This window comes from Malus domestica, chromosome 10 (assembly GCF_042453785.1).
Source record: "Malus domestica chromosome 10, GDT2T_hap1".
Lineage (NCBI taxonomy): Eukaryota > Viridiplantae > Streptophyta > Magnoliopsida > Rosales > Rosaceae > Malus > Malus domestica.
The window spans coordinates 37,228,963-37,236,298 of NC_091670.1; positions in this window are offsets into that span (position 1 = coordinate 37,228,963).

Here is a 7,336-nt window from a genome sequence, read left to right on the forward strand (position 1 = left end):
AAATCAATGTTTTAAGACTCGTAACCAAATTGTTAAAACTCAAATGCACATAACTAAATTGTTAAAACTTAAATATGAGTTTTGAGTCTAATCATGAACCTAATCAAATTGTTAAATTTTAAATACAAATTTTGAGTGTAACGTTTTATTCTCCAATACAAAGACTTAAATCTTAAACTCAAAATGAGTCTTAAGATTTGAATCTTTGTATCAGAGAACAAAACCGAAAATACATAATCCACCTTTTCGAAATCCAAATATTCTCTTAGGTCTAGATTAAGTTTGAACTTATCTAAAAGTCTAAGCATGATTAATCATAGAATCATAATGACAATATAGACGTGTATCCCGTTATCAACCTATTGTGAGACATTGGATAACTCGCGTTTCACATCTGACTCCTATTTTATTTAGAAATGTATAAAATTGGAAGCTATCATATGTACTTTTTTTTTTTTACAAACAGTATTATCTATACTAAGAAGGTAGGCGAGTAGGTTAAGCCGTACAATGAACTAGTAATAATGTGATTCAAATTTATCTTTAACAATAAACGAATACCTCTCATTTACACATAAAGAATAATACTACTAGACCGTAATAACAAATGACAGCTATCATATAACTTTATATATACTATATTTCATGTGGTGCCTATAAAAATATAATTCCTAAATTGATAAAACTGTAATATTGGATCATTTTATAAAAATAATAAACCGTAACTTTGCTTGCATTTCACTTTTCTGGCCACAAATTTTTGGGTGGTGTCTTTGTGACTTGCTTTATTTTAATTAAAAGCTGGGGAACAATCACTCGTGGAGATCCTGGCTTGTCATTTGCTGATTGGTTACTTCAATATCTCTCTGTTTCGCAATCGAATCATGGAAGATATTATTAGCCAAATAGTCATATTCTATGTATGTAATTAGATTTTGTAGTAACGAGAGGGACACTCCAAGAACACAAAAACAAAAACGAGTTTGGTTTTAATTTGCCAAACTATACACTACTTTCATCTGATTATAAAATAAATATTTATATACCGCTTTGATCACGGAACAAGGGCAATGATTTGGGCTGCATGCATCTTCTGGAGTTTGATGACTCGTCCTAACTCAATCTTAATCAGTCAATTTATGGGGTTTGCTGATGTTCTCTATCATCGATGAACGATACGAGGAACTCATGATCGTGTTGACATGGACACATAAAAATTGCTTTAATTTTCATAATTTTTTTCGTCTTACATTTTGCATAAAATTGTAAGAAATAAAGGTGTTAAATTGCTACAAACAATAAATAGAAATTAAATATGTGAATGTGTACACAATAGAACAAAAATAGAAAAATCTCAAATTGAGCCGAGGCATGTGGCGAAACTAGAAATTTATAACGATGGGGTCATAAAACAGAAGCTTCCAAAAACTGATCATACTTTTACTTATAATTGCCAATTTATAATTTATTTTGCAAAAAATTCATTCCAAATCAATCAATCAATACAAAAACCCTAAAAATCCCAATGAGCTGAAGATGAGAAAAATACTAATATGATTTATTCATAGATACAACCAAGTGAGATGAAGGGGGCCTAACCGAACTTGACCACCGGAGAAACTTTAATTTAGGAGATATGAAGTCTGAGTGGAGAAGGGGTTTGCGTGTTTGATAAGTGTTCAGCTTGTTTAAGAAATAGCATGCTAAACTTTTATTTTTATTTTTATTTTTAAGTGAAACAGAATACATAACAGTTTTGGTTTATGTCAATCTAAAGAATATTTGTTGTAAATAGGCAAAATTTAGAGAGATAACCTTTACTCTGGACAGGAACGAAGCAGTTACAGATTATTATACCAACACAAGCTGTTGCAGAGGAAGTAATGTATATTATTGCTATTAGATGTTTTTTTCTTCCAAGTCTCATTTGATCAAATGTAGTGCTCTATTTATAGAGCAACCTCATAGGAAACAAACAAATGACACTATTAAACTTGTGAGTCTATACTATACATATGTGGTACTTTACTATACACATTACTATACACATGTTGTACTTTATTATATATATTACTATACACCTGTGGGCAAACATACCCATTATTTACAACAATATTGATTAAAGGTCCCCTTATTTCATTTGTCCAGCTAGTATAAGGGTCAAACGAAATTTCAAAGGAGGATTTTATATGCTATTAGGTTCTACAGCAGCCAACTCCCCCACATTGGATCCGCCACTAGAGGCAAGCATTAGATGTTTTGATCTTAAGACAATTTCGCCCCACATTGATGCTTATTGTTTGATGATGCTCGTCTCTCAGGATACCACTACCTCCTTGTAAAGGAAGCACTGCGATTCACAAGGCTCCTTAACATTACTTTTAATTTTAATATCCAAACAAAAATAGATAAGACCAAATACACCAGTATGCCTGGCTTTGAATCTGTTTTCTGTCTCTAATTAAGACCAAATAAACCAGTATACATGGTTTTGAATCTCTGTTCTTTTTTTTCTCTAATTCGTCGTTAACATACATCTCCTCCTCCTTGGTCAATCTTCGTTATAATCCACCTGCATGAGGTACTTGTCTTCAAGCAGCATTTATAGCATTTTCAAGTTCACATCCACACACCCGGCAATGCTTAGCTTTCCCGTTTCCAGAGAAGCCAAAAATAATGGAATATATGTATAGGTGGTGCTATACGTATCCACACACATTGTTTACTTTCTACACACTCATTTAGTTTCAATCGTTGGGTTGAATGAATTGAGGAAAATCAAAAGACAAAACGGTGTGTGGGAGGTAAAAAGAGGTGTGTGAATAGCACCACCTTTTATACATGCACACGCACACATCTTCTAGGTTTAACATGCCTAATTAAAATGGGTATCAGTATCAGCCTATTTAGTTGATATAGACACTGGAACTCTATAATGTCATCAAAAGGTGGTGCTATTCACACATCTTTGCAATTATCGTCGTAACACTACTAGGTAAAAAGAGGTGTGTGGATAACACCACATTTTATCCATTTGCATTCATATCTCCTTTTATATCTCTCGCATGGTCGCCAAATGTAAGAGGTAGAGATCAAGAAAGAATAAATCACTGTATACGATAGAATACCACCGAACTTGAGCTAATTCAGTTGAAAAACAAAGAAATAATATCGATGGTGTGATTGATAGTCGTGCAAAGTGTGACAATCAGTAACCTCGTAATGACTTTGGATAATTTCCTAATAGCATCTCTATTTTTTTGAGACATTGATAGTCTGAAAGATTGACGTAAATACAGAGGAATCTTAGTTTAAGTGTCTTATTCAGCAAACATACCCACAAATCTTAGTTTTAAGGGTAAATTACATAGTAGCCCCTTAGATTTTGAGGTTTTTTACAACTTCATATAATATCTTTAAAACATTTCACTTTCATACCTCATGTACTATTTTATTTCAAAATAATACATCCGTTACATTTTCCATCCATCGATCCGTTAAGTGCTGACGTGGCTGTCAAATGTAAGCCACGTGGCAAAAAAAAAATTAAATATTTAAAAAAAAAAAACCTTAATCTTCTAAATAAATAATAAAAAAAAAGGTTAGAAGATCCAAATCTCATCACCCTGTACCTGAACCTTGAAAGAAGAAGAAGAAGAAGGAGAAGAACCTGGAAGAAGAAGAAGAAGGAGAACAACCATAAAACTTGGAACCCTGATCCCGTCGGCAAAACCCATATCCCAGTTGTTGAAAGTGCCCGCAATCAATTAAACATCAAGATTAAAACTTCAATCCTATCTAATTGAAAAATTAACATCTGGGTTTTGTACTACTCCAAGATTTTCACATGGGTTTTCTTTTTGTTTCCAATCTGGGATTGTTCAGATGTGAAAATTAGAACGTGGGTTGTGATTAATCAGTGAAATTAACATCTGGGTTTTGCTAAAGCTTCGAAATTTCAATCTAAACATTAATTAATGAAATAAATAATTGGGAGAAAATGGATTTAGGGAAGAAGGGGCAATACATACAGAGTCGTGGTGCGGAGTTGAAGGATTTGTGGTGAGGATAACAGAGAGCGTGGCAATGAAAAGGAGCCTAACCCAGATCCCTTCCCCCCCCGGCCCCCGTGCGAGGCCTATCCCCTCTCTCGGGCGAACCCATATCCTATAAAACCCCCTTCCCCCCCCCCCCCCCGGAGACGGCGAAGTCCAGATCTCAGCAATGCCCCTTCCAAATCATCTTCCATCCGTGGTGCACACCCATCCTCCACCTCCTCATCTGCACCCATCTCCACCTCTTCCGTGCACCCATCTTCCCATCTTTCGCTACCCACCTGCAACCCAGAAAGGAAGAAAAAAAAAAAAACCCAGCACACCCACCCTCCGCCTTAAATCCACACTCATTGGGGAAGACATGATCTGGGTTGTAGGGAAAGAGAGATGGGTTTTTTTTTTTTCCTCTCCTCTTCTTCTTATTCTGGGTTGCAGGTTGGGTAGGGGTGGGGGTTGCGGGTTCAACTTTTGTTTTTGTTTTTGTTTTTTTTTTGTTTTTTTGTTTTGGTTTTTTTAATTTAGAAGATTAAGGTTTTTTTTTTTTTAAATTAAAAATTAATTTTTATGCCACGTGGCATACATTTGGCAGCCACATCAGCATTTAACCGATCAATGGATGGAAAATGTAACGGATGTATTATTTTGAAATAAAATAGTACATGAGGTATGAAAGTGAAATGTTTTAAAGATGTTGTATGTGGTTGTAATAGACCTCAAACTTGAGGGGTTACTGTGTAATTTACCCTAGTTTTAATACATAATATGTCTAACTAGAATATTTCCCTAAAACAATAACACTTGTACAACACACACAAATCTATGGGATGCCTTGCTGTCTCGCGATGGTTTTGGTGAGGTTTCGGTGCTTGGTATGTCACGTTGTCTATGGGATATATCAATCTCGGAATTTCTTGTTGTAGTGGTGTGATTTGTGTGATGGCCCTATAGGAGTTTAAAATTATTTGTAATTTGTAATTTGTACTTATTATCTTCAGATCAAGAAATTGATCACCGGAGCATATGTACCCATTTAGCATCTTTGTAAATGGTTGATTACAGTAATGAAATTTTATCCTTAAAAAAAAAAACTTTGGAATTGAGTGCCGTATTGGAAGGTTCCACAACATTTACAGTCCTTTCGGAACCTGGAGGTTATATTCCAGACTTCACCGAGATATGATATGTAAAACACGGATTACCTAGATTCGTTCCAATAAGCAGCCCTGGTATTGCCCGTCTGATTGCATTTAAAAGATAGGCAATACCAACACCATCACATAATTGCACTCCACATAAATAAATTTTCAGGCTTAGCAAAGTGGCAATATATAATTGAGCATACATACAAGCAATCACAAAGTTGCTTCAATCACTCACATCTCTTCTCATCTGATTAAGGCCCCCCCCATAGCAATCCACTCGAATGAATCCATTACTCTTGATGGCAGAGCTGCAGAAAACCAATGCAATTGTCTGCAATGATAGTTAATTAAGGCGACTGACTCATAATATCAAAAAACTATGCAGTAACCTCACCTCAATCCTAATTCTATTCCCACAATCATAGCTAAATGCAATGGAAGCAAAATAAGTAGTTGGAATGTACCAGTGAGGTGCCCTTATAGCCACCACTTGCAAGGTCTCCATTCTACCATCATCCCAACACTCCATATATCCAATTTGCTTCTGCATTCACAAAGTCAATCAGAAACTCGTACTTTTCGCAGTTTTTCGTCCCAAAGTAACCGCAAATCCACACTTCAAACTAGTCCTGAATCACATCGTAATTCTCATTTCTCAGATTTTAACAGCAACCCAACTCAGACACGAGAAATTTTTAGTTATGACGGGAACACAAGTGGTACACCACGTGTTTTAATAGGAGTGGTGAGAAATTTTATTTTTTAAGTTATTAATTTTTTAGCACACATATCTCACTATTTGTATAATAACACGTGATGTACCATTCCGTGTACCGATCACACTGAAAAATCTCTCCTCAAACACCATAAAAAACACCAAACCCTAGAAAAAAAAAAGAAGAAGAGAATCACCCGTTAATACCAAAAAAAAAAAAAATACATGGAAGACCTTTGAATCTATTTCTTTCCCATATATAAAATATGAAAACCATTCAATATCTAAACTTTCCTGCTACTTCTTTACCAATAAAACCAGTCGAAAAATTAAAGAAAAAAAAAGGTAAAAGAATGGTAAGAATAAGTAGTTGCAGAAGAGCTAACGAACACATACATGGGTGAATTGAGAAAGAGAGGGTTATGTAGAAAGGGGAAGTAGGGGCCGATAAGAGGAGGACGGTGAGGACAGAGAGGGAGTGAGGACTCCTGCAATGAAGACGGGCTTCACTGAAATCACCACCATCTCATTTCTCATTTCTGTCGATTCGATTTGGATATCTCTTTAATGGCACTCAAAAATACTAGCGGAGAAGAAGAAGAAACTGGGTTTGTTGGGATTGGGTTAGCCATAGTTGGGTTGTTGGGTTTGTGGTGGAGGAAGAGCCTGCTACAGGAGAGAATGAGGCTACAAGAGGGAGAGGGAGGGTAAGACAGTGGAATCAATAAAAAAGAAAAGGGGTATTGTTGTCTAAAAAAATTATAATCTTGTGTTCCACGAACTTGAACAAGTCATTCCAAAAGGAAAGTGGAACAAAAAAAATGACTAAAATTCGTTTCATAAGACAGTGCGTCCTAAACAATTTGGCGCACCAAATGTGGGACGAGTGTTTTCCATTCCACTGCATTCCATCTCATCCCATATACCAAACGGTACCTATTGCTCTCCACTAATCCCTTTCATGGCTTCTTTGCCTCTTTTCTTTCTTGGGTTTCTCGTTTTGGGAGGTGGGTTGATTTCAGGGCAGCAAAACTCAGAAAGGATGATAGATAGAAAGGGAGGAGCATTTGGGACTTTATGAAGTTTTGGGTGCCCTTCTAGAGGACCTTAGCTAGGCCCAAGAGCATCCACAACCCTGTGATGAGACTCCATGGCCTGGTGTTCAATGTGAGATTGGTGATGAAAATCCTCCAATTTTTCATGTCACAAAGATTCATTGGCCCTGATACGCGCACCCCTTCTTGCAAATCCTCTGCTTCCCTTTCAAGTTCCCTCCTCAAATTACCTTACTTGAAAAATTGGTAACTACACCAGTCGCTCTCTCTCCATCACTATTTGGTGCATTGTTCCTTGGAAACCCTAGCCCTTGTTTCCAATCCAGTTCTCTAAGGAGAAATCCCCCTAAACTCGTCAAAAAATAAAAA